Source organism: Rhinoderma darwinii, chromosome 1, assembly GCF_050947455.1.
Source record: "Rhinoderma darwinii isolate aRhiDar2 chromosome 1, aRhiDar2.hap1, whole genome shotgun sequence".
NCBI lineage: Eukaryota > Metazoa > Chordata > Amphibia > Anura > Rhinodermatidae > Rhinoderma > Rhinoderma darwinii.
The window spans coordinates 264,494,325-264,519,958 of NC_134687.1; the positions used below are offsets into that span (position 1 = coordinate 264,494,325).

The window sequence follows — 25,634 nt, forward strand, 5'->3', positions numbered from 1 at the left end:
GGACTATGGATTAAAGCATTTAACGTCAATGGCCATTCTAAGCTGAATGTGCCTGCTCTCGTCAGAACGCAGAAGTTACACAGATTAAGGTCTCGCTAGTACCAGTGTGGGAGACTGTCTGGGAATCCGTGGTGCGGTTGAATTTTTATTATGTCGTTTAGATTTTGTTTCACAATCGATTAAAAAGGACTATGGATTAAAGCATTTAATGTCAATGGCCATTCTAAGCTGAATGTCCCTGCTCTCGTCAGATCGCAGAAGTTACACAGCTTAAGGCCTCGCTAGTACCAGTGTGGGAGACTGTCTGGGAATCTGTGGTGCGGTTGACTTTTTATTATGTCGTTTAGATTTTGTTTCACAATAGATTAATTAGGACTATGGATTAAAGGTTTTAACGTCAATGGCCATTCTAAGCTGAATGTGCCTGCTCTCGTCAGATCGCAGAAGTTACACAGCTTAAGGCCTCGCTAGTACCAGTGTGGGAGACTGTCTGGGAATCCGTGGTGCGGTTGACTTTTTATTATGTCGTTTAGATTTTGTTTCACAATAGATTAAATAGGACTATGGATTAAAGCATTTAATGTCAATGGCCATTCTAAGCTGAATGTGCCCGCTCTCGTCAGAACGCAGAAGTTACACAGCTTAAGGCCTCGCTAGTACCAGTGTGGGAGACTGTCTGGGAATCCGTGGTGCGGTTGACTTTTTATTATGTCGTTTAGATTTTGTTTCACAATAGATTAAATAGGACTATGGATTAAAGCATTTAACGTCAATGGCCATTCTAAGCTGAATGTGCCTGCTCTCGTCAGAACGCAGAAGTTACACAGCTTAAGGCCTCGCTAGTACCAGTGTGGGAGACTGTCTGGGTATCCGTGGTGCAGTTGAATTTTTATTATGTCGTTTAGATTTTGTTTCACAATCGATTAAAAAGGACTATGGATTAAAGCATTTAATGTCAATGGCTATTCTAAGCTGAATGTCCCTGCTCTTGTCAGATCGCAGAAGTTACACAGCTTAAGGCCTCGCTAGTACCAGTGTGGGAGACTGTCTGGGAATCCGTGGTGCGGTTGACTTTTTATTATGTCGTTTAGATTTTGTTTCACAATCGATTAAAAAGGACTATGGATTAAAGCATTTAATGTCAATGGCCATTCTAAGCTGAATGTGCCTGCTCTCGTCAGATCGCAGAAGTTACACAGTTTAAGGCCTCGCTAGTACCAGTGTGGGAGACTGTCTGGGAATCCGTGGTGCGGTTGACTTTTTATTATGTCGTTTAGATTTTTGTTTCACAATCGATTAAAAAGGACTATGGATTAAAGCATTTAATGTCAATGGCCATTCTAAGCTGAATGTCCCTGCTCTCTTCAGATCGCAGAAGTTAGAAAGCTTAAGGCCTCGCTAGTACCAGTGTGGGAGACTGGTCTGGGTATCCGTGGTGCGGTTGAATTTTTATTATGTCGTTTAGATTTTGTTTCACAATCGATTAAAAAGGACTATGGATTAAAGCATTTAATGTCAATGGCCATTCTAAGCTGAATGTGCCTGCTCTCGTCAGATCGCAGAAGTTACACTGCTTAAGGCCTCGCTAGTACCAGTGTGGGAGACTGTCTGGGATCCGTGGTGCGGTTGACTTTTTATTATGTTGTTTAGATTTTGTTTCACAATAGATTAAATAGGACTATGGATTAAGGCTTTTAATGTCAATGGCCATTCTAAGCTGAATGTGCCTGCTCTCGTTAGATCGCAGAAGTTACACAGCTTAACGCCTCGCTAGTACCAGTGTGAGAGACTGTCTGGGAATCCGTGGTGCGGTTGACTTTTATTATGTCGTTTAGATTTTGTTTCACAATCGATTAAAAAAGACTATGGATTAAAGCATTTAATGTCAATGGCCCATTCTAAGCTGAATGGCCCTGCTCTCGTCAGATAGCAGAAGTTACACAGCTTAAGGCCTCGCTAGTACTAGTGTGGGGAGACTGTCTGGGAATCCCGTGGTGCGGTTGGTTATTTATTATGTCGTTTAGATTTTGTTTCACAATCGATTAAAAAGGACTATGGATTAAAGCATTTAATGTCAATGGCCATTCTAAGCTGAATGTGCCTGCTCTCGTCAGATCGCAGAAGTTACACAGCTTAAGGCCTCGCTAGTACCAGTGTGGGAGACTGTCTGGGAATCCGTGGTGCGGTTGACTTTTTTATTATGTCGTTTAGATTTTGTTTCACAATTTGATTAAAAAGGACTATGGATTAAAGCATTTAATGTCAATGGCCATTCTAAGCTGAATGTGCCTGCCCTCGTCAGATCGCAGAAGTTACACAGCTTAAGGCCTCGCTAGTACCAGTGTGGGAGACTGTCTGGGAATCCGTGGTGCGGTTGACTTTTTATTATGTCGTTTAGATTTTGTTTCACAATCGATTAAAAAGGACTATGGATTAAAGCATTTAATGTCAATGGCCATTCTAAGCTGAATGTGCCTGCTCTCGTGAGATCGCATTAGTTACACAGCTTAAGACCTCGCTAGTACCAGTGTGGAAGACTGTCTGGGAATCCGTGGTGCGGTTGTCTTTTTATTATGTCGTTTAGATTTTGTTTCACAATAGATTAAATAGGACTATGGATTAAAGCATTTAACGTCAATGGCCATTCTAAGCTGAATGTGCCTGCTCTCGTCCGAATGCAGAAGTTACACAGATTAAGGTCTCGCTAGTACCAGTGTGGGAGACTGTCTGGGAATCCGTGGTGCGGTTGAATTTTTATTATGTCGTTTAGATTTTGTTTCACAATCGATTAAAAAGGACTATGGATTAAAGCATTTAATGTCAATGGCCATTCTAAGCTGAATGTCCTTGCTCTCATCAGATCGCAGAAGTTACACAGCTTAAAGGCCTCGCTAGTACCAGTGTGGGAGACTGTCTGGGAATCCGTGGTGCGGTTGGCTTTTTATTATGTTGTTTAGATTTTGTTTCACAATAGATTAAATAGGACTATGGATTAAGGCTTTTAATGTCAATGGCCATTCTAAGCTGAATGTGCCTGCTCTCGTCAGATCACAGAAGTTACACAGCTTAAGGCCTCGCTAGTACAAGTGTGGGAGACTGTCTGGGAATCCGTGGTGCGGTTGACTTTTTATTATGTCGTTTAGATTTTGTTTCACAATAGATTAAAAAGGACTATGGATTAAAGCATTTAATGTCAATGGCCATTCCAAGCTGAATGTCCTGCTCTCGTCAGATCGCAGAAGTTACACAGCTTAAAACCTCGCTAGTACCAGTGTGAGAGACTGTCTGTGAATCCTTGGTGTGGTTGACTTTTTATTATGTCGTTTAGATTTTGTTTCACAATCGATTAAAAAGGACTATGGATTAAAGCATTTAATGTCAATGGCCATTCTAAGCTGAATGTGCCTGCTCTCGTCAGATCGCAGAAGTTACACAGCTTAAGGCCTCGCTAGTACCAGTGTGGGAGACTGTCTTGGATCCGTGGTGCGGTTGACTATTTATTATGTCATTTAGATTTGTTTCACAATCGATTAAAAAGGACTATGGATTAAAGCATTTAATGTCAATGGCCATTCAAAGCTGGATGTGCCTGCTCTCGTCAGATCGCAGAAGTTACACAGCTTAAGGCCTCACTAGTACCAGTGTGGGAGACTGTCTGGGAATCTGTGGTGCGGTTGCCTTTTTATTATGTTGTTTAGATTTTGTTTCACAATAGATTAAATAGGACTATGGATTAAGGCTTTTAATGTCTATGGCCATTCTAAGCTGAATGTGCCTGCTTTCGTCAGATCGCAGAAGTTACACAGTTTAAGGCCTCGCTAGTACCAGTGTGGGAGACTGACTGGGAATCCGTGGTGCGGTTGACTTTTTATTATGTCGTTTAGATTTTGTTTCACAATCGATTAAAAGGACTATGGATTAAGCATTTAATGTCAATGGCCATTCTAAACTGAATGTGCCTGCTCTCGTTAGATCGCAGAAGTTACACAGCTTAACGCCTCGCTAGTACCAGTGTGGAAGACTGTCTGGGAATGCGTGGTGCGGTTGACTTTTTATTATGTCGTTTAGATTTTGTTTCACAATAGATTAAATAGGACTATGGATTAAAGCCTTTAACGTCAATGGCCATTCTAAGCTGAATGTGCCTGCTCTCGTCAGATCGCAGAAGTTACACAGCTTAAGGCCTCGCTAGTACCAGTGTGGGAGACTGTCTGGGAATCCGTGGTGCGGTTGACCTTTTATTATGTCGTTAAGATTTGTTTCACAATAGATTAAATAGGACTATGGATTAAAGCATTTGACGTCAATGGCCATTCTAAGCTGAATGTGCCTGCTCTCGTCAGATCGCAGAAGTTACACAGTTTAAGGCCTCGCTAGTACCAGTGAGGGAGACTGTCTGGGAATCCGTGGTGTGGTTGAATTTTTATTGTCGTTTAGATTTTGTTTCACAATAGATTAAATAGGACTATGGATTAAAGCATTTAACGTCAATGGCCATTCTAAGCTGAATGTGCCTGCTCTCGTCAGATCGCAGAAGTTACACAGCTTAAGGCCTCGCTAGTACCAGTGTGGGAGACTGTCTGGGGAATCCGTGGTGCGGTTGACTTTTTATTATGTCGTTTAGATTTTGTTTCACATTCGATTAAAAAGGACTATGGATTAAATTATTTAATGTCAATGGCCGTTCTAAACTGAATGTGCCTGCTCTCGTCAGATCGCAGAAGTTACACAGCTTAAGACCTCGCTAGTACCAGTGTGGGAGACTCTCTGGGAATCTGTGGTGCGGTTGACTTTTATTATGTTGTTTAGATTTTGTTTCACAATAGATTAAATAGGACTATGGATTAAGGCTTTTAAAGTCAATGGCCATTCTAAGCTGAATGTGCCTGCTCTCGTCAGATCGCAGAAGTTACACAGCTTAAGGCCTCGCTAGTACCAGTGTGGGAGACTGTCTGGGAATCCGTGGTGCGGTTGACTTTTTATTATGTCGTTTAGATTTTGTTTCACAATCGATTAAAAAGGACTATGGATTAAACCATTTAATGTCAATGGCCATTCTAAGCTGAATGTGCCTGCCCTCGTCAGATCGCAGAAGTTACAAAGCTTAAGGCCTCGCTAGTACCAGTGTGGGAGACTGTCTGGGAATCCGTGGTGCGGTTAACTTTTTATTATGTCGTTTAGATTTTGTTTCACAATCGATTAAAAAGGACTATGGATTAAAGCATTTAACGTCAATGGCCATTCTAAGCTGAATGTGCCTGCTCTCGTCAGATCGCAGAAGTTACACAGCTTAAGGCCTCGCTAGTACCAGTGTGGGAGACTGTCTGGGAATACGTGGTGCGGTTGACTTTTTATTATGTCGTTTAGATTTTGTTTCACAATAGATTAAATAGGACTATGGATTAAAGCATTTAACGTCAATGGCCATTCTAAGCTGAATGTGCCTGCTCTCGTCAGATCGCAGAAGTTACACAGCTTAACGCCTCGCTAGTACCAGTGTGGAAGACTGTCTGGGAATGCGTGGTGCGGTTGACTTTTTATTATGTCGTTTAGATTTTGTTTCACAATAGATTAAATAGGACTATGGATTAAAGCATTTAATGTCAATGGCCATTCTAAGCTGAATGTGCCTGCCCTCGTCAGATCGCAGAAGTTACAAAGCTTAAGGCCTCGCTAGTACCAGTGTGGGAGACTGTCTGGGAATCCGTGGTGCGGTTAACTTTTTATTATGTCGTTTTAGATTTTGTTTCACAATCGATTAAAAAGGACTATGGATTAAAGCATTTAATGTCAATGGCAATTCTAAGCTGAATGTGCCTGCTCTTGTCAGATCGCAGAAGTTACACAGCTTAAGGCCTCGCTAGTACCAGTGAGGGAGACTGTCTGGGAATCCGTGGTGTGGTTGAATCTTTATTGTCGTTTAGATTTTGTTTCACAATCGATTAAAAGGACTATGGATTAAAGCATTTAATGTCAATGGCCATTCTAAACTGAATGTGCCTGCTCTCGTTAGATCGCAGAAGTTACACAGCTTAACGCCTCGCTAGTACCAGTGTGAAGACTGTCTGGGAATGCGTGGTGCGGTTGACTTTTTATTATGTCGTTTAGATTTTGTTTCACAATAGATTAAATAGGACTATGGATTAAAGCCTTTAACGTCAATGGCCATTCTAAGCTGAATGTGCCTGCTCTCGTCAGATCGCAGAAGTTACACAGCTTAAGGCCTCGCTAGTACCAGTGTGGGAGACTGTCTGGGAATCCGTGGTGCGGTTGACCTTTTATTATGTCGTTAAGATTTTGTTTCACAATAGATTAAATAGGACTATGGATTAAAGCATTTGACGTCAATGGCCATTCTAAGCTGAATGTGCCTGCTCTCGTCAGATCGCAGAAGTTACACAGTTTAAGGCCTCGCTAGTACCAGTGAGGGAGACTGTCTGGGAATCCGTGGTGTGGTTGAATTTTTATTGTCGTTTAGATTTTGTTTCACAATAGATTAAATAGGACTATGGATTAAAGCATTTAACGTCAATGGCCATTCTAAGCTGAATGTGCCTGCTCTCGTCAGATCGCAGAAGTTACACAGCTTAAGGCCTCGCTAGTACCAGTGTGGGAGACTGTCTGGGAATCCGTGGTGCGGTTGACTTTTTATTATGTCGTTTAGATTTTGTTTCACATTCGATTAAAAAGGACTATGGATTAAAGCATTTAATGTCAATGGCAATTCTAAGCTGAATGTGCCTGCTCTCGTCAGATCGCAGAAGTTACACAGCTTAAGGCCTCGCTAGTACCAGTGTGGGAGACTGTCTGGGAATCCGTGGTGCGGTTGACTTTTTATTATGTCGTTTAGATTTTGTTTCACAATCGATTAAAAAGGACTATGGATTATAGCATTTAATGTCAATGGCCATTCTAAGCTGAATGTGCCTGCTCTCGTCAGATCGCAGAAGTTACACAGCTTAAGGCCTCGCTAGTACCAGTGTGGGAGACTCTCTGGGAATCTGTGGTGCGGTTGACTTTTTATTATGTTGTTTAGATTTTGTTTCACAATAGATTAAATAGGACTATGGATTAAGGCTTTTAAAGTCAATGGCCATTCTGAGCTGAATGTGCCTGCTCTCGTCAGATCGCAGAAGTTACACAGCTTAAGGCCTCGCTAGTACCAGTGTGGGAGACTGTCTGGAATCCGTGGTGCAGTTGACTTTTTATTATGTCGTTTAGATTTTGTTTCACAATCGATTAAAAAGGACTATGGATTAAAGCATTTAATGTCAATGGCCATTCTAAGCTGAATGTGCCTGCTCCCGTTAGATCGCAGAAGTACACAGCTTAACGCCTCGCTAGTACCAGTGTGGGAGACTGTCTGGGAATCCGTGGTGCGGTTGTCTTTTTATTATGTCGTTTAGATTTTGTTTCACAATAGATTAAATAGGACTATGGATTAAAGCATTTAACGTCAATGGCCATTCTAAGCTGAATGTGCCTGCTCTCGTCAGATCGCAGAAGTCACACAGCTTAAGGCCTCGCTAGTACCAGTGTGGGAGACTGTCTGGGAATCCGTGGTGCGGTTGACTTTTTATTATGTCGTTTAGATTTTGTTTCACAATCGATTAAAAAGAACTATGGATTAAAGCATTTAATGTCAATGGTCATTCTAAGCTGAATGTGCCTGCTTTCGTTAGATCGCAGAAGTTACACAGCTTAACGCCTCGCTAGTACCAGTGTGGGAGACTGTCTGGGAATCCGTGGTGCGGTTGACTTTTTATTATGTCGTTTAGATTTTGTTTCACAATCGATTAAAAAGGACTATGGATTAAAGCATTTAATGTCAATGGCTATTCTAAGCTGAATGTGCCTGCTCTCGTCAGATCGCAGAAGTTACACAGCTTAAGGCCTCGCTAGTACCAGTGTGGGAGACTGTCTGGGAATCCGTGGTGCGGTTGACTTTTTATTATGTCGTTTAGATTTGTTTCACAATCGATTAAAAAGGACTATGGATTAAAGCATTTAATGTCAATGGCCATTCTAAGCTGAATGTGCCTGCTCTCGTCAGATCGCAGAAGTTACACAGCTTAAGGCCTCGCTAGTACCAGTGTGGGAGACTGTCTGGGAATCCGTGGTGCGGTTGACTTTTTATTATGTCGTTTAGATTTTGTTTCACAATCGATTAAAAAGGACTATGGATTAAAGCATTCAATGTCAATGGCCATTCTAAGCTGAATGTGCCTTCTCTCGTCAGATTGCAGAAGTTACACAGCTTAAGGCCTCGCTAGTACCAGTGTGGGAGACTGTCTGGGAATCCGTGGTGCGGTTGACTTTTATTATGTCGTTAGATTTTGTTTCACAATAGATTAAATAGGACTATGGATTAAAGCATTTAACGTCAATGGCAATTCTAAGCTGATGTGCCTGCTCTCGTCAGAACGCAGAAGTTACACAGCTTAAGGCCTCGCTAGTACCAGTGTGGGAGACAGTCTGGGAATCCGTGGTGCGGTTGACATTTTATTATGTTGTTTAGATTTTGTTTCACAATAGATTAAATAGGACTTTGGATTAAGGCTTTTAATGTCAATGGCCATTCTAAGCTGAATTTGCCTTCTCTCGTTAGATCGCAGAAGTTACACAGCTTAACGCTTCGCTAGTACCAGTGTGGGAGACTGTCTGGGAATCCGTGGTGCGGTTGACTTTTTATTATGTCGTTTAGATTTTGTTTCACAATAGATTAAATAGGACTATGGATTAAAGCATTTAAACATCAATGGCCATTCTAAGCTGAATGTGCCTGCTCTCGTCAGATCGCAGAAGTTACACAGCTTAAGGCCTCACCAGTACCAGTGTGGGAGACTGTCTGGGAATCCGTGGTGCGGTTGACTTTTTATTATGTTGTTTAGATTTTGTTTCACAATAGATTAAATAGGACTTTGGATTAAGGCTTTTAATGTCAATGGCCATTCTAAGCTGAATTTGCCTGCTCTCGTTAGATCGCAGAAGTTACACAGCTTAACGCTTCGCTAGTACCAGTGTGGGAGACTGTCTGGGAATCCGTGGTGCGGTTGACTTTTTATTATGTCGTTTAGATTTTGTTTCACAATTGATTAAAAAGGACTATGGATTAAAGCATTTAACGTCAATGGCCATTCTAAGCTGAATGTGCCTGCTCTCGTCAGAACGCAGAAGTTACACAGCTTAAGGCCTCGCTAGTACCAGTGTGGGAGAGTGTCTGGGAATCCGTGGTGCGGTTGCATTTTTATTATGTCGTTTAGATTTTGTTTCACAATAGATTAAATAGGACTATGGATTAAAGCATTTAACGTCAATGGCCATTCTAAGCTGAATGTGCCTGCTCTCGTCAGATCGCAGAAGTTACACAGCTTAAGGCCTCGCTAGTACCAGTGTGGGAGACTCTCTGGGAATCTGTGGTGCGGTTGACTTTTTATTATGTTGTTTAGATTTTGTTTCACAATAGATTAAATAGGACTATGGTTTAAGGCTTTTAAAGTCAATGGCCATTCTAAGCTGAATGTGCCTGCTCTCTTCAGATCGCAGAAGTTACACAGCTTAAGGCCTCGCTAGTACCAGTGTGGGAGACTGTCTGGGAATCCGTGGTGCGGTGACTTTTATTATGTCGTTTAGATTTTGTTTCACAATCGATTAAAAAGGACTATAGATTAAAGCATTTAATGTCAATGGCCATTCTAAGCTGAATGTGCCTGCTCTCGTTAGATCGCAGAAGTTACACAGCTTAACGCCTCGCTAGTACCAGTGTGGGAGACTGTCTGGGAATCCGTGGTGCGGTTGACTTTTTATTATGTCGTTTAGATTTTGTTTCACAATAGATTAAATAGGACTATGGATTAAAGCATTTAACGTCAATGGCCATTCTAAGCTGAATGTGCCTGCTCTCGTCAGATCGCAGAAGTTACACAGCTTAAGGCCTCGCTAGTACCAGTGTGGGAGACTGTCTGGGAATACGTGGTGCGGTTGACTTTTTATTATGTCGTTTAGATTTTGTTTCACAATCGATTAAAAAGGACTATGGATTAAAGCATTTAATGTCAATGGCCATTCTAAGCTGAATGTTCCTGCTCTCGTCAGATCGCAGAAGTTACACAGCTTAAGGCCTCGCTAGTACCAGTGTGGGAGACTGTCTGGGAATCCGTGGTGCGGTTGACTTTTTATTATGTCGTTTAGATTTTGTTTCACAATCGATTAAAAAGGACTATGGATTATAGCATTTAATGTCAATGGCCATTCTAAGCTGAATGTGCCTGCTCTCGTCAGATCGCAGAAGTTACACAGCTTAAGGCCTCGCTAGTACCAGTGTGGGAGACTCTCTGGGAATCTGTGGTGCGGTTGACTTTTTATTATGTTGTTTAGATTTTGTTTCACAATAGATTAAATAGGACTAATGGATTAAGGCTTTTAAAGTCAATGGCCATTCTGAGGCTGAATGTGCCTGCTCTCGTCAGATCGCAGAAGTTACACAGCTTAAGGCCTCGCTAGTACCAGTGTGGGAGACTGTCTGGGAATCCGTGGTGCAGTTGACTTTTTATTATGTCGTTTAGATTTTGTTTCACAATCGATTAAAAAGGACTATGGATTAAAGCATTTAATGTCAATGGCCGTTCTAAGCTGAATGTGCCTGCTCTCGTTAGATCGCAGAAGTTACACAGCTTAACGCCTCGCTAGTAACCAGTGTGGGAGACTGTCTGGGAATCCGTGGTGCGGTTGACTTTTTATTATGTCGTTTAGATTTTGTTTCACAATCGATTAAAAGGACTATGGATTATAGCATTTAATGTCAATGGCCATTCTAAGCTGAATGTGCCTGCTCTCGTCAGATCGCAGAAGTTACACAGCTTAAGGCCTCGCTAGTACCAGTGTGGGAGACTCTCTGGGAATCTGTGGTGCGGTTGACTTTTTATTATGTTGTTTAGATTTTGTTTCACAATAGATTAAATAGGACTATGGATTAAGGCTTTAAAGTCAATGGCCATTCTGAGCTGAATGTGCCTGCTCTCGTCAGATCGCAGAAGTTACACAGCTTAAGGCCTCGCTAGTACCAGTGTGGGAGACTGTCTGGGAATCCGTGGTGCAGTTGACTTTTTATTATGTCGTTTAGATTTTGTTTCACAATCGATTAAAAAGGACTATGGATTAAAGCATTTAATGTCAATGGCCGTTCTAAGCTGAATGTGCCTGCTCTCGTTAGATCGCAGAAGTTACACAGCTTAACGCCTCGCTAGTACCAGTGTGGGAGACTGTCTGGGAATCCGTGGTGCGGTTGACTTTTTATTATGTCGTTTAGATTTTGTTTCACAATAGATTAAATAGGACTATGGATTAAAGCATTTAACGTCAATGGCAATTCTAAGCTGAATGTGCCTGCTCTCGTCAGAACGCAGAAGTTACACAGCTTAAGGCCTCGCTAGTACCAGTGTGGGAGACAGTCTGGGAATCCGTGGTGCGGTTGACTTTTTATTATGTTGTTTAGATTTTGTTTCACAATAGATTAAATAGGACTTTGGATTAAGGCTTTTAATGTCAATGGCCATTCTAAGCTGAATTTGCCTTCTCTCGTTAGATCGCAGAAGTTACACAGCTTAACGCTTCGCTAGTACCAGTGTGGGAGACTGTCTGGGAATCCGTGGTGCGGTTGACTTTTTATTATGTCGTTTAGATTTTGTTTCACAATAGATTAAATAGGACTATGGATTAAAGCATTTAACATCAATGGCCATTCTAAGCTGATGTGCCTGCTCTCGTCAGATCGCAGAAGTTACACAGCTTAAGGCCTCACCAGTACCAGTGTGGGAGACTGTCTGGGAATCCGTGGTGCGGTTGACTTTTTATTATGTTGTTTAGATTTTGTTTCACAATAGATTAAATAGGACTTTGGATTAAGGCTTTTAATGTCAATGGCCATTCTAAACTGAATTTGCCTTCTCTCGTTAGATCGCAGAAGTTACACAGCTTAACGCTTCGCTAGTACCAGTGTGGGAGACTGTCTGGGAATCCGTGGTGCGGTTGACTTTTTATTATGTCGTTTAGATTTTGTTTCACAATTGATTAAAAAGGACTATGGATTAAAGCATTTAACGTCAATGGCCATTCTAAGCTGAATGTGCCTGCTCTCGTCAGAACGCAGAAGTTACACAGCTTAAGGCCTCGCTAGTACCAGTGTGGGAGAGTGTCTGGGAATCCGTGGTGCGGTTGCATTTTTATTATGTCGTTTAGATTTTGTTTCACAATAGATTAAATAGGACTATGGATTAAAGCATTTAACGTCAATGGCCATTCTAAGCTGAATGTGCCTGCTCTCGTCAGATCGCAGAAGTTACACAGCTTAAGGCCTCGCTAGTACCAGTGTGGGAGACTCTCTGGGAATCTGTGGTGCGGTTGACTTTTTATTATGTTGTTTAGATTTTGTTTCACAATAGATTAAATAGGACTATGGTTTAAGGCTTTTAAAGTCAATGGCCGTTCTAAGCTGAATGTGCCTGCTCTCTTCAGATCGCAGAAGTTACACAGCTTAAGGCCTCGCTAGTACCAGTGTGGGAGACTGTCTGGGAATCCGTGGTGCGGTTGACTTTTTATTATGTCGTTTAGATTTTGTTTCACAATCGATTAAAAAGGACTATAGATTAAAGCATTTAATGTCAATGGCCATTCTAAGCTGAATGTGCCTGCTCTCGTTAGATCGCAGAAGTTACACAGCTTAACGCCTCGCTAGTACCAGTGTGGGAGACTGTCTGGGAATACGTGGTGCGGTTGACTTTTTATTATGTCGTTTAGATTTTGTTTCACAATCGATTAAAAAGGACTATGGATTAAAGCATTTAATGTCAATGGCCATTCTAAGCTGAATGTGCCTGCTCTCGTCAGATCGCAGAAGTTACACAGCTTAAGGCCTCGCTAGTACCAGTGTGGGAGACTGTCTGGGAATCCGTGGTGCGGTTGACTTTTTATTATGTCGTTTAGATTTTGTTTCACAATCGATTAAAAAGGACTATGGATTATAGCATTTAATGTCAATGGCCATTCTAAGCTGAATGTGCCTGCTCTCGTCAGATCGCAGAAGTTACACAGCTTAAGGCCTCGCTAGTACCAGTGTGGGAGACTCTCTGGGAATCTGTGGTGCGGTTGACTTTTTATTATGTTGTTTAGATTTTGTTTCACAATAGATTAAATAGGACTATGGATTAAGGCTTTTAAAGTCAATGGCCATTCTGAGCTGAATGTGCCTGCTCTCGTCAGATCGCAGAAGTTACCCAGCTTAAAGCCTCGCTAGTACCAGTGTGGGAGACTGTCTGGGAATCCGTGGTGCAGTTGACTTTTTATTATGTCGTTTAGATTTTGTTTCACAATCGATTAAAAAGGACTATGGATTAAAGCATTTAATGTCAATGGCCATTCTAAGCTGAACGTGCCTGCTCTCGTTAGATCGCAGAAGTTACACAGCTTAACGCCTCGCTAGTACCAGTGTGGGAGACTGTCTGGGAATCCGTGGTGCGGTTGACTTTTTATTATGTCGTTTAGATTTTGTTTCACAATAGATTAAATAGGACTATGGATTAACGCTTTTAACGTCAATGGCCATTCTAAGCTGAATGTGCCTGCTCTCGTCAGATCGCAGAAGTCACACAGCTTAAGACCTCGCTAGTACCAGTGTGGGAGACTGTCTGGGAATCCGTGGTGCGGTTGACTTTTTATTATGTCGTTTAGATTTTGTTTCACAATCGATTAAAAAGAACTATGGATTAAAGCATTTAATGTCAATGGCCATTCTAAGCTGAATGTGCCTGCTTTCGTTAGATCGCAGAAGTTACACAGCTTAACGCCTCGCTAGTACCAGTGTGGGAGACTGTCTGGGAATCCGTGGTGCGGTTGACTTTTTATTATGTCGTTTAGATTTTGTTTCACAATCGATTAAAAAGGACTATGGATTAAAGCATTTAATGTCAATGGCCATTCTAAGCTGAATGTGCCTGCTCTCGTCAGATCGCAGAAGTTACACAGCTTAAGGCCTCGCTAGTACCAGTGTGGGAGACTGTCTGGGAATCCGTGGTGCGGTTGACTTTTTATTATGTCGTTTAGATTTTGTTTCACAATCGATTAAAAAGGACTATGGATTAAAGCATTTAATGTCAATGGCCATTCTAAGCTGAATGTGCCTGCTCTCGTCACATCGCAGAAGTTACACAGCTTAAGGCCTCGCTAGTACCAGTGTGGGAGACTGTCTGGGAATCCGTGGTGCGGTTGACTTTTTATTATGTCGTTTAGATTTTGTTTCACAATCGATTAAAAAGGACTATGGATTAAAGCATTCAATGTCAATGGCCATTCTAAGCTGAATGTGCCTGCTCTCGTCACATCGCAGAAGTTACACAGCTTAAGGCCTTGCTAGTACCAGTGTGGGAGACTGTCTGGGAATCCGTGGTGCGGTTGACTTTTTATTATGTCGTTTAGATTTTGTTTCACAATAGATTAAATAGGACTATGGATTAAAGCATTTAACGTCAATGGCAATTCTAAGCTGAATGTGCCTGCTCTCGTCAGAACGCAGAAGTTACACAGCTTAAGGCCTCGCTAGTACCAGTGTAGGAGACAGTCTGGGAATCCGTGGTGCGGTTGACTTTTTATTATGTTGTTTAGATTTTGTTTCACAATAAATTAAATAGGACTTTGGATTAAGGCTTTTAATGTCAATGGCCATTCTAAGCTGAATTTGCCTTCTCTCGTTAGATCGCAGAAGTTACACAGCTTAACGCTTCGCTAGTACCAGTGTGGGAGACTGTCTGGGAATCCGTGGTGCGGTTGACTTTTTATTATGTCGTTTAGATTTTGATTCACAATAGATTAAATAGGACTATGGATTAAAGCATTTAACATCAATGGCCATTCTAAGCTGAATGTGCCTGCTCTCGTCAGATCGCAGAAGTTACACAGCTTAAGGCCTCACCAGTACCAGTGTGGGAGACTGTCTGGGAATCCGTGGTGCAGTTGACTTTTTATTATGTTTAGATTTTGTTTCACAATAGATTAAATAGGACTTTGGATTAAGGCTTTTAATGTCAATGGCCATTCTAAGCTGAATTTGCCTTCTCTCGTTAGATCGCAGAAGTTACACAGCTTAACGCTTCGCTAGTACCAGTGTGGGAGACTGTCTGGGAATCCGTGGTGCGGTTGACTTTTTATTATGTCGTTTAGATTTTGTTTCACAATTGATTAAAAAGGACTATGGATTAAAGCATTTAACGTCAATGGCCATTCGAAGCTGAATGTGCCTGCTCTCGTCAGAACGCAGAAGTTACACAGCTTAAGGCCTCGCTAGTACCAGTGTGGGAGAGTGTCTGGGAATCCGTGGTGCGGTTGCATTTTTATTATGTCGTTTAGATTTTGTTTCACAATAGATTAAATAGGACTATGGATTAAAGCATTTAATGTCAATGGCCATTCTAAGCTGAATGTGCCTGCTCTCGTCAGATCGCAGAAGTTACACAGCTTAAGGCCTCGCTAGTACCAGTGTGGGAGACTCTCTGGGAATCTGTGGTGCGGTTGACTTTTTATTATGTTGTTTAGATTTTGTTTCACAATAGATTAAATAGGACTATGGTTTAAGGCTTTTAAAGTCAATGGCCATTCTAAGCTGAATGTGCCTGCTCTCTTCAGATCGCAGAAGTTACACAGCTTAAGGCCTCGCTAGTACCAGTGTGGGAGACTGTCTGGGAATCCGTGGTGCGGTTGACTTTTTATTATGTCGTTTAGATTTTGTTTCACAATCGATTAAAAAGAACTATGGATTAAAGCATTTAATGTCAATGGCCATTCTAAGCTGAATGTGCCTGCTTTCGTTAGATCGCAGAAGTTACACAGCTTAACGCCTCGCTAGTACCAGTGTGGGAGACTGTCTGGGAATCCGTGGTGCGGTTGACTTTTTATTATGTCGTTTAGATTTTGTTTCACAATCGATTAAAAAGGACTATGGATTAAAGCATTTAATGTCAATGGCCATTCTAAGCTGAATGTGCCTGCTCTCGTCAGATCGCAGAAGTTACACAGCTTAAGGCCTCGCTAGTACCAGTGTGGGAGACTGTCTGGGAATCCGTGGTGCGGTTGACTTGTTATTATGTCGTTTAGATTTTGTTTCACAATCGATTAAAAAGGACTATGGATTAAATCATTTAATGTCAATGGCCATTCTAAGCTGAATGTGCCTGCTCTCGTCAGATCGCAGAAGTTACACAGCTTAAGGCCTCGCTAGTACCAGTGTGGGAGACTGTCTGGGAATCCGTGGTGCGGTTGACTTTTTATTATGTCGTTTAGATTTTGTTTCACAATCGATTAAAAAGGACTATGGATTAAAGCATTCAATGTCAATGGCCATTCTAAGCTGAATGTGCCTTCTCTCGTCAGATTGCAGAAGTTACACAGCTTAAGGCCTCGCTAGTACCAGTGTGGGAGACTGTCTGGGAATCCGTGGTGCGGTTGACTTTTTATTATGTCGTTTAGATTTTGTTTCACAATAGATTAAATAGGACTATGGATTAAAGCATTTAACGTCAATGGCAATTCTAAGCTGAATGTGCCTGCTCTCGTCAGAACGCAGAAGTTACACAGCTTAAGGCCTCGCTAGTACCAGTGTAGGAGACAGTCTGGGAATCCGTGGTGCGGTTGACTTTTTATTATGTTGTTTAGATTTTGTTTCACAATAAATTAAATAGGACTTTGGATTAAGGCTTTTAATGTCAATGGCCATTCTAAGCTGAATTTGCCTTCTCTCGTTAGATCGCAGAAGTTACACAGCTTAACGCTTCGTTAGTACCAGTGTGGGAGACTGTCTGGGAATCCGTGGTGCGGTTGACTTTTTATTATGTCGTTTAGATTTTGTTTCACAATAGATTAAATAGGACTATGGATTAAAGCATTTAACATCAATGGCCATTCTAAGCTGAATGTGCCTGCTCTCGTCAGATCGCAGAAGTTACACAGCTTAAGGCCTCACCAGTACCAGTGTGGGAGACTGTCTGGGAATCCGTGGTGCGGTTGACTTTTTATTATGTTTAGATTTTGTTTCACAATAGATTAAATAGGACTTTGGATTAAGGCTTTTAATGTCAATGGCCATTCTAAGCTGAATTTGCCTTCTCTCGTTAGATCGCAGAAGTTACACAGCTTAACGCTTCGCTAGTACCAGTGTGGGAGACTGTCTGGGAATCCGTGGTGCGGTTGACTTTTTATTATGTCGTTTAGATTTTGTTTCACAATTGATTAAAAAGGACTATGGATTAAAGCATTTAACGTCAATGGCCATTCTAAGCTGAATGTGCCTGCTCTCGTCAGAACGCAGAAGTTACACAGCTTAAGGCCTCGCTAGTACCAGTGTGGGAGAGTGTCTGGGAATCCGTGGTGCGGTTGCATTTTTATTATGTCGTTTAGATTTTGTTTCACAATAGATTAAATAGGACTATGGATTAAAGCATTTAACGTCAATGGCCATTCTAAGCTGAATGTGCCTGCTCTCGTCAGATCGCAGAAGTTACACAGCTTAAGGCCTCGCTAGTACCAGTGTGGGAGACTCTCTGGGAATCTGTGGTGCGGTTGACTTTTTATTATGTTGTTTAGATTTTGTTTCACAATAGATTAAATAGGACTATGGTTTAAGGCTTTTAAAGTCAATGGCCATTCTAAGCTGAATGTGCCTGCTCTCTTCAGATCGCAGAAGTTACACAGCTTAAGGCCTCGCTAGTACCAGTGTGGGAGACTGTCTGGGAATCCGTGGTGCGGTTGACTTTTTATTATGTCGTTTAGATTTTGTTTCACAATCGATTAAAAAGGACTATAGATTAAAGCATTTAATGTCAAAGGCCATTCTAAGCTGAATGTGCCTGCTCTCGTTAGATCGCAGAAGTTACACAGCTTAACGCCTCGCTAGTACCAGTGTGGGAGACTGTCTGGGAATCCGTGGTGCGGTTGACTTTTTATTATGTCGTTTAGCTTTTGTTTCACAATAGATTAAATAGGACTATGGATTAAAGCATTTAACGTCAATGGCCATTCTAAGCTGAATGTGCCTGCTCTCGTCAGATCGCAGAAGTTACACAGCTTAAGGCCTCGCTAGTACCAGTGTGGGAGACTGTCTGGGAATCCGTGGTGCGGTTGAATTTTTATTATGTCGTTTAGATTTTGTTTCACAATCGATTAAAAAGGACTATGGATTAAAGCATTTAATGTCAATGGCCATTCTAAGCTGAATGTCCCTGCTCTCGTCAGATCGCAGAAGTTACACAGCTTAAGGCCTCACCAGTACCAGTGTGGGAGACTGTCTGGGAATCCGTGGTGCGGTTGACTTTTTATTATGGCGTTTCGATTTTGTTTCACAATTGATTAAAAAGGACTATGGATTAAAGCATTTAACCGTCAATGGCAATTCTAAGCTGAAGGTGCCTGCTCTCGTCAGAACGCAGAAGTTACACAGCTTAAGGCCTCACTAGTACCAGTGTGGGAGACTGTCTGGGAATCCATGGTGCGGTTGAATTTTTATTATGTCGTTTAGATTTTGTTTCACAATCGATTAAAAAGGACTATAGATTAAAGCATTTAATGTCAATGGCCATTCTAAGCTGAATGTTCCTGCTCTCGTCAGATCGCAGAAGTTACACAGCTTAAGTCCTCGCTAGTACCAGTGTGGGAGACTGTCTGGGAATCCGTGGTGCGGCTGACTTTTTATTATGTCGTTTAGATTTTGTTTCACAATCGATTAAAAAGGACTATGGATTAAAGCATTTAATGTCAATGGCCATTCTAAGCTGAATGTGCCTGCTCTCGTAAGATCGCAGAAGTTACACAGCTTAACGCCTCGCTAGTACCAGTGTGGGAGACTGTCTGGGAATCCGTGGTGCGGTTGACTTATTATTATGTCGTTTAGATTTTGTTTCACAATAGATTAAATAGGACTATGGATTAAAGCATTTAACGTCAATGGCCATTCTAAGCTGAATGTGCCTGCTCTCGTCAGATCGCAGAAGTTACACAGCTTAAGGCCTCGCTAGTACCAGTGAGGGAGACTGTCTGGGAATCAGTGGTGCGGTTGAATATTTATTAGGTCGTTTAGATTTTGTTTCACAATCGATTAAAAAGGACTATGGATTAAAGCATTTAATGTCAATGGCCATTCTAAGCTGAATGTGCCTGCTCTCGTTAGATCGCAGAAGTTACACAACTTAACGCCTCGCTAGTACCAGTGTGGGAGACTGTCTGGGAATCCGTGGTGCGGTTGACTTTTTATTATGTTTAGATTTTGTTTCACAATAGATTAAATAGGACTTTGGATTAAGGCTTTTAATGTCAATGGCCATTCTAAGCTGAATTTGCCTTCTCTCGTTAGATCGCAGAAGTTACACAGCTTAACGCTTCGCTAGTACCAGTGTGGGAGACTGTCTGGGAATCCGTGGTGCGGTTGACTTTTTATTATGTCGTTTAGATTTTGTTTCACAATTGATTAAAAAGGACTATGGATTAAAGCATTTAACGTCAATGGCCATTCTAAGCTGAATGTGCCTGCTCTCGTCAGAACGCAGAAGTTACACAGCTTAAGGCCTCGCTAGTACCAGTGTGGGAGAGTGTCTGGGAATCCGTGGTGCGGTTGCATTTTTATTATGTCGTTTAGATTTTGTTTCACAATAGATTAAATAGGACTATGGATTAAAGCATTTAACGTCAATGGCCATTCTAAGCTGAATGTGCCTGCTCTCGTCAGATCGCAGAAGTTACACAGCTTAAGGCCTCGCTAGTACCAGTGTGGGAGACTCTCTGGGAATCTGTGGTGCGGTTGACTTTTTATTATGTTGTTTAGATTTTGTTTCACAATAGATTAAATAGGACTATGGTTTAAGGCTTTTAAAGTCAATGGCCATTCTAAGCTGAATGTGCCTGCTCTCTTCAGATCGCAGAAGTTACACAGCTTAAGGCCTCGCTAGTACCAGTGTGGGAGACTGTCTGGGAATCCGTGGTGCGGTTGACTTTTTATTATGTCGTTTAGATTTTGTTTCACAATCGATTAAAAAGGACTATAGATTAAAGCATTTAATGTCAAAGGCCATTCTAAGCTGAATGTGCCTGCTCTCGTTAGATCGCAGAAGTTACACAGCTTAACGCCTCGCTAGTACCAGTGTGGGAGACTGTCTGGGAATCCGTGGTGCGGTTGACTTTTTATTATGTCGTTTAGCTTTTGTTTCACAATAGATTAAATAGGACTATGGATTAAAGCATTTAACGTCAATGGCCATTCTAAGCTGAATGTGCCTGCTCTCGTCAGATCGCAGAAGTTACACAGCTTAAGGCCTCGCTAGTACCAGTGTGGGAGACTGTCTGGGAATCCGTGGTGCGGTTGAATTTTTATTATGTCGTTTAGATTTTGTTTCACAATCGATTAAAAAGGACTATGGATTAAAGCATTTAATGTCAATGGCCATTCTAAGCTGAATGTCCCTGCTCTCGTCAGATCGCAGAAGTTACACAGCTTAAGGCCTCACCAGTACCAGTGTGGGAGACTGTCTGGGAATCCGTGGTGCGGTTGACTTTTTATTATGGCGTTTCGATTTTGTTTCACAATTGATTAAAAAGGACTATGGATTAAAGCATTTAACGTCAATGGCAATTCTAAGCTGAAGGTGCCTGCTCTCGTCAGAACGCAGAAGTTACACAGCTTAAGGCCTCACTAGTACCAGTGTGGGAGACTGTCTGGGAATCCATGGTGCGGTTGAATTTTTATTATGTCGTTTAGATTTTGTTTCACAATCGATTAAAAAGGACTATAGATTAAAGCATTTAATGTCAATGGCCATTCTAAGCTGAATGTTCCTGCTCTCGTCAGATCGCAGAAGTTACACAGCTTAAGTCCTCGCTAGTACCAGTGTGGGAGACTGTCTGGGAATCCGTGGTGCGGCTGACTTTTTATTATGTCGTTTAGATTTTGTTTCACAATCGATTAAAAAGGACTATGGATTAAAGCATTTAATGTCAATGGCCATTCTAAGCTGAATGTGCCTGCTCTCGTAAGATCGCAGAAGTTACACAGCTTAACGCCTCGCTAGTACCAGTGTGGGAGACTGTCTGGGAATCCGTGGTGCGGTTGACTTATTATTATGTCGTTTAGATTTTGTTTCACAATAGATTAAATAGGACTATGGATTAAAGCATTTAACGTCAATGGCCATTCTAAGCTGAATGTGCCTGCTCTCGTCAGATCGCAGAAGTTACACAGCTTAAGGCCTCGCTAGTACCAGTGAGGGAGACTGTCTGGGAATCAGTGGTGCGGTTGAATATTTATTAGGTCGTTTAGATTTTGTTTCACAATCGATTAAAAAGGACTATGGATTAAAGCATTTAATGTCAATGGCCATTCTAAGCTGAATGTGCCTGCTCTCGTTAGATCGCAGAAGTTACACAACTTAACGCCTCGCTAGTACCAGTGTGGGAGACTGTCTGGGAATCCGTGGTGCGGTTGACTTTTTTATGTCGTTTAGATTTTGTTTCACAATAGATTAAATAGGACTATGGATTAAAGCATTTAACGTCAATGGCTATTCTAAGCTGAATGTGCCTGCTCTCGTCAGATTGCAGAAGTTACACAGCTTAAGGCCTCGCTAGTACCAGTGTGGGAGACTGTCTGGGAATCCGTGGCGCGGTTGAATTTTTATTTTGTCGTTTAGATTTTGTTTCACAATCGATTAAAAAGGACTATGGATTAAAGCATTTAATGTCAATGGCCATTCTAAGCTGAATGTCCCTGCTCTCGTCAGATCGCAGAAGTTACACAGCTTAAGGCCTCGCTAGTACCAGTGTGGGAGACTGTCTGGGAATCCGTGGTGCGCTTGACTTTTTATTATGTCGTTTAGATTTTGTTTCACAATCGATTAAAAAGGACTATGGATTAAAGCATTTAATGTCAATCGCCATTCTAAGCTGAATGTTCCTGCTCTCGTCAGATCGCAGAAGTTACTCAGCTTAAGGCCTCGCTAGTACCAGTGTGGGAGACTGTCTGGGAATCCGTGGAGTGGTTGACTTTTTATTATGTCGTTTAGATTTTTGTTTCACAATCGATTAAAAAGGACTATGGATTAAAGCATTTAATGTCAATGGCAATTCTAAGCTGAATGTGCCTGCTCTCGTCAGATCGCAGAAGTTACACAGCTTAAGGCCTCGCTAGTACCAGTGTGGGAGACTGTCTTGGAATCCGTGGTGCGGTTGACTTTTTATTATGTCGTTTAGATTTTGTTTCACAATCGATTAAAAAGGACTATGGATTAAAGCATTTAATGTCAATGGCCATTCTAAGCTGAATGTGCCTGCTCTCGTCAGATCGCAGAAGTTACGCAGCTTAAGGCCTCGCTAGTACCAGTGTGGGAGACTGTCTGGGAATCTGTGGTGCGGTTGACTTTTTATTATGTCGTTTAGATTTTGTTTCACAATCGATTAAAAAGGACTATGGATTAAAGCATTTAATGTCAATGCCCATTCTAAGCTGATTGTGCCTGCTCTCGTTAGATCGCAGAAGTTACACAGCTTAACGCCTCGCTAGTACCAGTGTGGGAGACTGTCTGGGAATCCGTGGTGCGGTTGACTTTTTATTATGTCGTTTAGATTTTGTTTCACAATCGATTAAAAAGGACTATGGATTAAAGCATTTAATGTCAATGGCCATTCTAAGCTGAATGTGCCTGCTCTCGTCAGATCGCAGAAGTTACACAGCTTAAGGCCTCGCTAGTACCAGTGTGGGAGACTGTCTGGGAATCCGTGGTGCGGTTGACTTTTTATTATGTCGTTTAGATTTTGTTTCACAATCGATTAAAAAGGACTATGGATTAAAGCATTTAATGTCAATGGCCATTCTAAGCTGAATGTGCCTGCTCTCGTCAGATCGCAGAAGTTACACAGCTTAAGGCCTCGCTAGTACCAGTGTGGGAGACTGTCTTGGAATCCGTGGTGCGGTTGACTTTTTATTATGTCGTTTAGATTTTGTTTCACAATCGATTAAAAAGGACTATGGATTAAAGCATTTAATGTCAATGGCCATTCTAAGCTGAATGTCCCTGCTCTCGTCAGATCGCAGAAGTTACACAGCTTAAGGCCTCGCTAGTACCAGTGTGGGAGACTGTCTGGGAATCCGTGGTGCGGTTGACTTTTTATTATGTCGTTTAGATTTTGTTTCACAATCGATTAAAAAGGACTATGGATTAAAGCATTTAATGTCAATGGCCATTCTAAGCTGAATGTGCCTGCTCTCGTTAGATCGCAGAAGTTACACAGCTTAAGGCCTCGCTAGTACCAGTGTGAGAGACTGTCTGGGAATCCGTGGTGCGGTTGACTTTTTATTATGTCGTTTAGATTTTGTTTCACAATTGATTAAAAAGGACTATGGATTAAAGCATTTAACGTCAATGGCCATTCTAAGCTGAATGTGCCTGCTCTCGTCAGAACGCAGAAGTTACACAGCTTAAGGCCTCGCTAGTACCAGTGTGGGAGACTGTCTGGGAATCCATGGTGCGGTTGAATTTTTATTATGTCGTTTAGATTTTGTTTCACAATCGATTAAAAAGGACTATGGATTAAAGCATTTAATGTCAATGGGCATTCTAAGCTGAATGTCCCTGCTCTCGTCAGATCGCAGAAGTTACGCAGCGTAAGGCCTCGCTAGTACCGGTGTGGGAGACTGTCTGGGAATCCGTGGTGCGGTTGACTTTTTATTATGTCGTTTAGATTTTGTTTCACAATCGATTAAAAAGGACTATGGATTAAAGCATTTAATGTCAATGGCCATTCTAAGCTGAATGTGCCTGCTCTCGTTAGATCGCAGAAGTTACACAGCTTAACGCCTCGCTAGTACCAGTGTGGGAGACTGTCTGGGAATCCGTGGTGCGGTTGACTTTTTATTATGTCGTTTAGATTTTGTTTCACAATAGATTAAATAGGACTATGGATTAAAGCATTTAACGTCAATGGCCATTCTAAGCTGCATGTGCCTGCTCTCGTCAAAACGCAGAAGTTACACAGCTTAAGGCCTCGCTAGTACCAGTGTGGGAGACTGTCTGGGAATCCGTGGTGCGGCTGACTTTTTATTATGTCGTTTAGATTTTTTTTCACAATCGATTAAAAAGGACTATGGATTAAAGCATTTAATGTCAATGGCCATTCTAAGCTGAATGTGCCTGCTCTCGTAAGATCGCAGAAGTTACACAGCTTAACGCCTCGCTAGTACCAGTGTGGGAGACTGTCTGGGAATCCGTGGTGCGGTTGACTTATTATTATGTCGTTTAGATTTTGTTTCACAATAGATTAAATAGGACTATGGATTAGAGCATTTAACGTCAATGGCCATTCTAAGCTGAATGTGCCTGCTCTCGTCAGATCGCAGAAGTTACACAGCTTAAGGCCTCGCTAGTACCAGTGAGGGAGACTGTCTGGGAATCAGTGGTGCGGTTGAATATTTATTAGGTCGTTTAGATTTTGTTTCACAATCGATTAAAAAGGACTATGGATTAAAGCATTTAATGTCAATGGCCATTCTAAGCTGAATGTACCTGCTCTCATTAGATCGCAGAAGTTACACAGCTTAACGCCTCGCTAGTACCAGTGTGGGAGACTGTCTGGGAATCCGTGGTGCGGTTGACTTTTTATTATGTCGTTTAGATTTTGTTTCACAATCGATTAAAAAGGACTATGGATTAAAGCATTTAATGTCAATGGCCATTCTAAGCTGAATGTGCCTGCTCTCGTAAGATCGCAGAAGTTACACAGCTTAAGGCCTCGCTAGTACCAGTGTGGGAGACTGTCTTGGAATCCGTGGTGCGGTTGACTTTTTATTATGTCGTTTAGATTTTGTTTCACAATCGATTAAAAAGGACTATGGATTAAAGCATTTAATGTCAATGGCCATTCTAAGCTGAATGTGCCTGCTCTCGTCAGATCGCAGAAGTTACGCAGCTTAAGGCCTCGCTAGTACCAGTGTGGGAGACTGTCTGGGAATCCGTGGTGCGGTTGACTTTTTATTATGTCGTTTAGATTTTGTTTCACAATCGATTAAAAAGGACTATGGATTAAAGCATTTAATGTCAATGGCCATTCTAAGCTGAATGTGCCTGCTCTCGTTAGATCGCAGAAATTACACAGCTTAACGCCTCGCTAGTACCAGTGTGGGAGACTGTCTCGGAATCCGTGGTGCGGTTGACTTTTTATTATGTCGTTTAGATTTTGTTTCACAATCGATTAAAAAGGACTATGGATTAAAGCATTTAATGTCAATGGCCATTCTAAGCTGAATGTGCCTGCTCTCGTTAGATCGCAGAAGTTACACAGCTTAACGCCTCACTAGTACCAGTGTGGGAGACTGTCTGGGAATCCGTGGTGCGGTTGACTTTTTATTATGTCGTTTAGATTTTGTTTCACAATCGATTAAAAAGGACTATGGATTAAAGCATTTAATGTCAATGGCTATTCTAAGCTGAATGTGCCTGCTCTCGTCAGATCGCAGAAGTTACACAGCTTAAGGCCTCGCTAGTAGCAGTGTGGGAGACTGTCTGGGAATCCGTGGTGCGGTTGACTTTTTATTATGTCGTTTAGATTTTGTTTCACAA

At 41.8% G+C, this 25,634-nt stretch overlaps 106 pseudogenes; all 106 read left to right on the forward strand.

Moving 5' to 3' along the window:
• Positions 1 to 24: 24 nt before the first annotated feature.
• Positions 25 to 143, forward strand: LOC142696344 (5S ribosomal RNA; annotated as a pseudogene).
• Positions 144 to 210: 67 nt separating this feature from the next.
• LOC142735954 (5S ribosomal RNA) lies at positions 211 to 329 on the forward strand (annotated as a pseudogene).
• Positions 330 to 396: 67 nt separating this feature from the next.
• LOC142714650 (5S ribosomal RNA) lies at positions 397 to 515 on the forward strand (annotated as a pseudogene).
• Positions 516 to 582: 67 nt separating this feature from the next.
• Positions 583 to 701, forward strand: LOC142735725 (5S ribosomal RNA; annotated as a pseudogene).
• Positions 702 to 768: 67 nt separating this feature from the next.
• On the forward strand, positions 769 to 887 carry LOC142674783 (5S ribosomal RNA; annotated as a pseudogene).
• Positions 888 to 954: 67 nt separating this feature from the next.
• LOC142677514 (5S ribosomal RNA) lies at positions 955 to 1,073 on the forward strand (annotated as a pseudogene).
• Positions 1,074 to 1,140: 67 nt separating this feature from the next.
• LOC142731285 (5S ribosomal RNA) lies at positions 1,141 to 1,259 on the forward strand (annotated as a pseudogene).
• Positions 1,260 to 1,514: 255 nt separating this feature from the next.
• LOC142698557 (5S ribosomal RNA) lies at positions 1,515 to 1,632 on the forward strand (annotated as a pseudogene).
• A 441-nt stretch (positions 1,633 to 2,073) lies between these two features.
• On the forward strand, positions 2,074 to 2,192 carry LOC142738191 (5S ribosomal RNA; annotated as a pseudogene).
• Positions 2,193 to 2,261: 69 nt separating this feature from the next.
• On the forward strand, positions 2,262 to 2,380 carry LOC142736992 (5S ribosomal RNA; annotated as a pseudogene).
• A 439-nt stretch (positions 2,381 to 2,819) lies between these two features.
• On the forward strand, positions 2,820 to 2,939 carry LOC142695667 (5S ribosomal RNA; annotated as a pseudogene).
• Positions 2,940 to 3,006: 67 nt separating this feature from the next.
• Positions 3,007 to 3,125, forward strand: LOC142678031 (5S ribosomal RNA; annotated as a pseudogene).
• Positions 3,126 to 3,377: 252 nt separating this feature from the next.
• Positions 3,378 to 3,495, forward strand: LOC142697616 (5S ribosomal RNA; annotated as a pseudogene).
• Positions 3,496 to 3,561: 66 nt separating this feature from the next.
• Positions 3,562 to 3,680, forward strand: LOC142677370 (5S ribosomal RNA; annotated as a pseudogene).
• Positions 3,681 to 3,747: 67 nt separating this feature from the next.
• LOC142688889 (5S ribosomal RNA) lies at positions 3,748 to 3,866 on the forward strand (annotated as a pseudogene).
• Positions 3,867 to 4,117: 251 nt separating this feature from the next.
• On the forward strand, positions 4,118 to 4,236 carry LOC142736427 (5S ribosomal RNA; annotated as a pseudogene).
• A 66-nt stretch (positions 4,237 to 4,302) lies between these two features.
• On the forward strand, positions 4,303 to 4,421 carry LOC142706627 (5S ribosomal RNA; annotated as a pseudogene).
• Positions 4,422 to 4,486: 65 nt separating this feature from the next.
• LOC142666910 (5S ribosomal RNA) lies at positions 4,487 to 4,606 on the forward strand (annotated as a pseudogene).
• Positions 4,607 to 4,673: 67 nt separating this feature from the next.
• LOC142704707 (5S ribosomal RNA) lies at positions 4,674 to 4,792 on the forward strand (annotated as a pseudogene).
• Positions 4,793 to 4,858: 66 nt separating this feature from the next.
• Positions 4,859 to 4,977, forward strand: LOC142714655 (5S ribosomal RNA; annotated as a pseudogene).
• Positions 4,978 to 5,230: 253 nt separating this feature from the next.
• On the forward strand, positions 5,231 to 5,349 carry LOC142735750 (5S ribosomal RNA; annotated as a pseudogene).
• A 67-nt stretch (positions 5,350 to 5,416) lies between these two features.
• On the forward strand, positions 5,417 to 5,535 carry LOC142703478 (5S ribosomal RNA; annotated as a pseudogene).
• Positions 5,536 to 6,157: 622 nt separating this feature from the next.
• Positions 6,158 to 6,276, forward strand: LOC142736439 (5S ribosomal RNA; annotated as a pseudogene).
• A 67-nt stretch (positions 6,277 to 6,343) lies between these two features.
• Positions 6,344 to 6,462, forward strand: LOC142706638 (5S ribosomal RNA; annotated as a pseudogene).
• Positions 6,463 to 6,527: 65 nt separating this feature from the next.
• On the forward strand, positions 6,528 to 6,646 carry LOC142714666 (5S ribosomal RNA; annotated as a pseudogene).
• A 67-nt stretch (positions 6,647 to 6,713) lies between these two features.
• On the forward strand, positions 6,714 to 6,832 carry LOC142734442 (5S ribosomal RNA; annotated as a pseudogene).
• Positions 6,833 to 6,899: 67 nt separating this feature from the next.
• LOC142730508 (5S ribosomal RNA) lies at positions 6,900 to 7,018 on the forward strand (annotated as a pseudogene).
• Positions 7,019 to 7,085: 67 nt separating this feature from the next.
• Positions 7,086 to 7,203, forward strand: LOC142688911 (5S ribosomal RNA; annotated as a pseudogene).
• Positions 7,204 to 7,455: 252 nt separating this feature from the next.
• LOC142735544 (5S ribosomal RNA) lies at positions 7,456 to 7,574 on the forward strand (annotated as a pseudogene).
• A 67-nt stretch (positions 7,575 to 7,641) lies between these two features.
• On the forward strand, positions 7,642 to 7,760 carry LOC142710798 (5S ribosomal RNA; annotated as a pseudogene).
• Positions 7,761 to 7,827: 67 nt separating this feature from the next.
• Positions 7,828 to 7,946, forward strand: LOC142730709 (5S ribosomal RNA; annotated as a pseudogene).
• A 66-nt stretch (positions 7,947 to 8,012) lies between these two features.
• Positions 8,013 to 8,131, forward strand: LOC142714677 (5S ribosomal RNA; annotated as a pseudogene).
• A 67-nt stretch (positions 8,132 to 8,198) lies between these two features.
• On the forward strand, positions 8,199 to 8,317 carry LOC142703780 (5S ribosomal RNA; annotated as a pseudogene).
• A 437-nt stretch (positions 8,318 to 8,754) lies between these two features.
• LOC142665872 (5S ribosomal RNA) lies at positions 8,755 to 8,873 on the forward strand (annotated as a pseudogene).
• Positions 8,874 to 9,126: 253 nt separating this feature from the next.
• Positions 9,127 to 9,245, forward strand: LOC142707736 (5S ribosomal RNA; annotated as a pseudogene).
• A 67-nt stretch (positions 9,246 to 9,312) lies between these two features.
• Positions 9,313 to 9,431, forward strand: LOC142730519 (5S ribosomal RNA; annotated as a pseudogene).
• Positions 9,432 to 9,498: 67 nt separating this feature from the next.
• LOC142700172 (5S ribosomal RNA) lies at positions 9,499 to 9,616 on the forward strand (annotated as a pseudogene).
• A 66-nt stretch (positions 9,617 to 9,682) lies between these two features.
• Positions 9,683 to 9,801, forward strand: LOC142681495 (5S ribosomal RNA; annotated as a pseudogene).
• A 67-nt stretch (positions 9,802 to 9,868) lies between these two features.
• On the forward strand, positions 9,869 to 9,987 carry LOC142735762 (5S ribosomal RNA; annotated as a pseudogene).
• A 67-nt stretch (positions 9,988 to 10,054) lies between these two features.
• On the forward strand, positions 10,055 to 10,173 carry LOC142715840 (5S ribosomal RNA; annotated as a pseudogene).
• A 67-nt stretch (positions 10,174 to 10,240) lies between these two features.
• LOC142730530 (5S ribosomal RNA) lies at positions 10,241 to 10,359 on the forward strand (annotated as a pseudogene).
• A 68-nt stretch (positions 10,360 to 10,427) lies between these two features.
• LOC142670014 (5S ribosomal RNA) lies at positions 10,428 to 10,547 on the forward strand (annotated as a pseudogene).
• A 253-nt stretch (positions 10,548 to 10,800) lies between these two features.
• LOC142730541 (5S ribosomal RNA) lies at positions 10,801 to 10,919 on the forward strand (annotated as a pseudogene).
• A 66-nt stretch (positions 10,920 to 10,985) lies between these two features.
• LOC142716753 (5S ribosomal RNA) lies at positions 10,986 to 11,104 on the forward strand (annotated as a pseudogene).
• A 67-nt stretch (positions 11,105 to 11,171) lies between these two features.
• On the forward strand, positions 11,172 to 11,290 carry LOC142704533 (5S ribosomal RNA; annotated as a pseudogene).
• A 67-nt stretch (positions 11,291 to 11,357) lies between these two features.
• On the forward strand, positions 11,358 to 11,476 carry LOC142737673 (5S ribosomal RNA; annotated as a pseudogene).
• Positions 11,477 to 12,100: 624 nt separating this feature from the next.
• LOC142707747 (5S ribosomal RNA) lies at positions 12,101 to 12,219 on the forward strand (annotated as a pseudogene).
• A 67-nt stretch (positions 12,220 to 12,286) lies between these two features.
• Positions 12,287 to 12,405, forward strand: LOC142730563 (5S ribosomal RNA; annotated as a pseudogene).
• Positions 12,406 to 12,472: 67 nt separating this feature from the next.
• On the forward strand, positions 12,473 to 12,591 carry LOC142737748 (5S ribosomal RNA; annotated as a pseudogene).
• A 67-nt stretch (positions 12,592 to 12,658) lies between these two features.
• LOC142672632 (5S ribosomal RNA) lies at positions 12,659 to 12,777 on the forward strand (annotated as a pseudogene).
• A 67-nt stretch (positions 12,778 to 12,844) lies between these two features.
• Positions 12,845 to 12,963, forward strand: LOC142714688 (5S ribosomal RNA; annotated as a pseudogene).
• Positions 12,964 to 13,030: 67 nt separating this feature from the next.
• On the forward strand, positions 13,031 to 13,149 carry LOC142730574 (5S ribosomal RNA; annotated as a pseudogene).
• Positions 13,150 to 13,216: 67 nt separating this feature from the next.
• LOC142677732 (5S ribosomal RNA) lies at positions 13,217 to 13,335 on the forward strand (annotated as a pseudogene).
• A 67-nt stretch (positions 13,336 to 13,402) lies between these two features.
• On the forward strand, positions 13,403 to 13,521 carry LOC142684886 (5S ribosomal RNA; annotated as a pseudogene).
• Positions 13,522 to 13,588: 67 nt separating this feature from the next.
• Positions 13,589 to 13,707, forward strand: LOC142737802 (5S ribosomal RNA; annotated as a pseudogene).
• A 67-nt stretch (positions 13,708 to 13,774) lies between these two features.
• On the forward strand, positions 13,775 to 13,893 carry LOC142703949 (5S ribosomal RNA; annotated as a pseudogene).
• Positions 13,894 to 13,960: 67 nt separating this feature from the next.
• Positions 13,961 to 14,079, forward strand: LOC142714710 (5S ribosomal RNA; annotated as a pseudogene).
• Positions 14,080 to 14,146: 67 nt separating this feature from the next.
• LOC142689710 (5S ribosomal RNA) lies at positions 14,147 to 14,265 on the forward strand (annotated as a pseudogene).
• Positions 14,266 to 14,332: 67 nt separating this feature from the next.
• LOC142704233 (5S ribosomal RNA) lies at positions 14,333 to 14,451 on the forward strand (annotated as a pseudogene).
• Positions 14,452 to 14,518: 67 nt separating this feature from the next.
• LOC142737455 (5S ribosomal RNA) lies at positions 14,519 to 14,637 on the forward strand (annotated as a pseudogene).
• Positions 14,638 to 14,890: 253 nt separating this feature from the next.
• LOC142666813 (5S ribosomal RNA) lies at positions 14,891 to 15,009 on the forward strand (annotated as a pseudogene).
• A 436-nt stretch (positions 15,010 to 15,445) lies between these two features.
• Positions 15,446 to 15,564, forward strand: LOC142730585 (5S ribosomal RNA; annotated as a pseudogene).
• Positions 15,565 to 15,631: 67 nt separating this feature from the next.
• Positions 15,632 to 15,750, forward strand: LOC142729747 (5S ribosomal RNA; annotated as a pseudogene).
• Positions 15,751 to 15,817: 67 nt separating this feature from the next.
• Positions 15,818 to 15,936, forward strand: LOC142703960 (5S ribosomal RNA; annotated as a pseudogene).
• A 67-nt stretch (positions 15,937 to 16,003) lies between these two features.
• LOC142714722 (5S ribosomal RNA) lies at positions 16,004 to 16,122 on the forward strand (annotated as a pseudogene).
• Positions 16,123 to 16,189: 67 nt separating this feature from the next.
• On the forward strand, positions 16,190 to 16,308 carry LOC142714733 (5S ribosomal RNA; annotated as a pseudogene).
• Positions 16,309 to 16,375: 67 nt separating this feature from the next.
• On the forward strand, positions 16,376 to 16,494 carry LOC142703802 (5S ribosomal RNA; annotated as a pseudogene).
• Positions 16,495 to 16,561: 67 nt separating this feature from the next.
• Positions 16,562 to 16,680, forward strand: LOC142737456 (5S ribosomal RNA; annotated as a pseudogene).
• Positions 16,681 to 16,933: 253 nt separating this feature from the next.
• Positions 16,934 to 17,052, forward strand: LOC142665877 (5S ribosomal RNA; annotated as a pseudogene).
• Positions 17,053 to 17,302: 250 nt separating this feature from the next.
• On the forward strand, positions 17,303 to 17,421 carry LOC142707758 (5S ribosomal RNA; annotated as a pseudogene).
• A 67-nt stretch (positions 17,422 to 17,488) lies between these two features.
• Positions 17,489 to 17,607, forward strand: LOC142730597 (5S ribosomal RNA; annotated as a pseudogene).
• A 67-nt stretch (positions 17,608 to 17,674) lies between these two features.
• Positions 17,675 to 17,793, forward strand: LOC142729753 (5S ribosomal RNA; annotated as a pseudogene).
• Positions 17,794 to 17,860: 67 nt separating this feature from the next.
• On the forward strand, positions 17,861 to 17,979 carry LOC142711007 (5S ribosomal RNA; annotated as a pseudogene).
• Positions 17,980 to 18,046: 67 nt separating this feature from the next.
• Positions 18,047 to 18,165, forward strand: LOC142736683 (5S ribosomal RNA; annotated as a pseudogene).
• Positions 18,166 to 18,232: 67 nt separating this feature from the next.
• Positions 18,233 to 18,351, forward strand: LOC142737146 (5S ribosomal RNA; annotated as a pseudogene).
• Positions 18,352 to 18,419: 68 nt separating this feature from the next.
• On the forward strand, positions 18,420 to 18,538 carry LOC142709516 (5S ribosomal RNA; annotated as a pseudogene).
• A 67-nt stretch (positions 18,539 to 18,605) lies between these two features.
• LOC142686532 (5S ribosomal RNA) lies at positions 18,606 to 18,724 on the forward strand (annotated as a pseudogene).
• A 67-nt stretch (positions 18,725 to 18,791) lies between these two features.
• LOC142690698 (5S ribosomal RNA) lies at positions 18,792 to 18,910 on the forward strand (annotated as a pseudogene).
• Positions 18,911 to 18,977: 67 nt separating this feature from the next.
• On the forward strand, positions 18,978 to 19,096 carry LOC142697893 (5S ribosomal RNA; annotated as a pseudogene).
• A 67-nt stretch (positions 19,097 to 19,163) lies between these two features.
• On the forward strand, positions 19,164 to 19,282 carry LOC142708944 (5S ribosomal RNA; annotated as a pseudogene).
• A 250-nt stretch (positions 19,283 to 19,532) lies between these two features.
• LOC142707769 (5S ribosomal RNA) lies at positions 19,533 to 19,651 on the forward strand (annotated as a pseudogene).
• A 67-nt stretch (positions 19,652 to 19,718) lies between these two features.
• Positions 19,719 to 19,837, forward strand: LOC142730604 (5S ribosomal RNA; annotated as a pseudogene).
• Positions 19,838 to 19,904: 67 nt separating this feature from the next.
• On the forward strand, positions 19,905 to 20,023 carry LOC142729763 (5S ribosomal RNA; annotated as a pseudogene).
• A 67-nt stretch (positions 20,024 to 20,090) lies between these two features.
• On the forward strand, positions 20,091 to 20,209 carry LOC142711018 (5S ribosomal RNA; annotated as a pseudogene).
• A 67-nt stretch (positions 20,210 to 20,276) lies between these two features.
• On the forward strand, positions 20,277 to 20,395 carry LOC142736684 (5S ribosomal RNA; annotated as a pseudogene).
• A 67-nt stretch (positions 20,396 to 20,462) lies between these two features.
• Positions 20,463 to 20,581, forward strand: LOC142737147 (5S ribosomal RNA; annotated as a pseudogene).
• Positions 20,582 to 20,648: 67 nt separating this feature from the next.
• On the forward strand, positions 20,649 to 20,767 carry LOC142709536 (5S ribosomal RNA; annotated as a pseudogene).
• Positions 20,768 to 20,834: 67 nt separating this feature from the next.
• Positions 20,835 to 20,953, forward strand: LOC142686554 (5S ribosomal RNA; annotated as a pseudogene).
• A 67-nt stretch (positions 20,954 to 21,020) lies between these two features.
• LOC142690709 (5S ribosomal RNA) lies at positions 21,021 to 21,139 on the forward strand (annotated as a pseudogene).
• A 67-nt stretch (positions 21,140 to 21,206) lies between these two features.
• On the forward strand, positions 21,207 to 21,325 carry LOC142697897 (5S ribosomal RNA; annotated as a pseudogene).
• Positions 21,326 to 21,392: 67 nt separating this feature from the next.
• LOC142708966 (5S ribosomal RNA) lies at positions 21,393 to 21,511 on the forward strand (annotated as a pseudogene).
• A 624-nt stretch (positions 21,512 to 22,135) lies between these two features.
• On the forward strand, positions 22,136 to 22,254 carry LOC142738254 (5S ribosomal RNA; annotated as a pseudogene).
• Positions 22,255 to 22,321: 67 nt separating this feature from the next.
• Positions 22,322 to 22,440, forward strand: LOC142715626 (5S ribosomal RNA; annotated as a pseudogene).
• A 253-nt stretch (positions 22,441 to 22,693) lies between these two features.
• On the forward strand, positions 22,694 to 22,812 carry LOC142714744 (5S ribosomal RNA; annotated as a pseudogene).
• A 67-nt stretch (positions 22,813 to 22,879) lies between these two features.
• On the forward strand, positions 22,880 to 22,998 carry LOC142735978 (5S ribosomal RNA; annotated as a pseudogene).
• A 67-nt stretch (positions 22,999 to 23,065) lies between these two features.
• On the forward strand, positions 23,066 to 23,184 carry LOC142728324 (5S ribosomal RNA; annotated as a pseudogene).
• A 67-nt stretch (positions 23,185 to 23,251) lies between these two features.
• On the forward strand, positions 23,252 to 23,370 carry LOC142669217 (5S ribosomal RNA; annotated as a pseudogene).
• A 67-nt stretch (positions 23,371 to 23,437) lies between these two features.
• On the forward strand, positions 23,438 to 23,556 carry LOC142673195 (5S ribosomal RNA; annotated as a pseudogene).
• A 67-nt stretch (positions 23,557 to 23,623) lies between these two features.
• On the forward strand, positions 23,624 to 23,742 carry LOC142691472 (5S ribosomal RNA; annotated as a pseudogene).
• A 67-nt stretch (positions 23,743 to 23,809) lies between these two features.
• LOC142681506 (5S ribosomal RNA) lies at positions 23,810 to 23,928 on the forward strand (annotated as a pseudogene).
• A 67-nt stretch (positions 23,929 to 23,995) lies between these two features.
• On the forward strand, positions 23,996 to 24,114 carry LOC142697295 (5S ribosomal RNA; annotated as a pseudogene).
• A 67-nt stretch (positions 24,115 to 24,181) lies between these two features.
• LOC142690720 (5S ribosomal RNA) lies at positions 24,182 to 24,300 on the forward strand (annotated as a pseudogene).
• Positions 24,301 to 24,367: 67 nt separating this feature from the next.
• Positions 24,368 to 24,486, forward strand: LOC142697902 (5S ribosomal RNA; annotated as a pseudogene).
• A 67-nt stretch (positions 24,487 to 24,553) lies between these two features.
• Positions 24,554 to 24,672, forward strand: LOC142737437 (5S ribosomal RNA; annotated as a pseudogene).
• Positions 24,673 to 24,739: 67 nt separating this feature from the next.
• On the forward strand, positions 24,740 to 24,858 carry LOC142738124 (5S ribosomal RNA; annotated as a pseudogene).
• A 68-nt stretch (positions 24,859 to 24,926) lies between these two features.
• LOC142689566 (5S ribosomal RNA) lies at positions 24,927 to 25,043 on the forward strand (annotated as a pseudogene).
• The last annotated feature ends 591 nt before the right edge of the window (positions 25,044 to 25,634 follow it).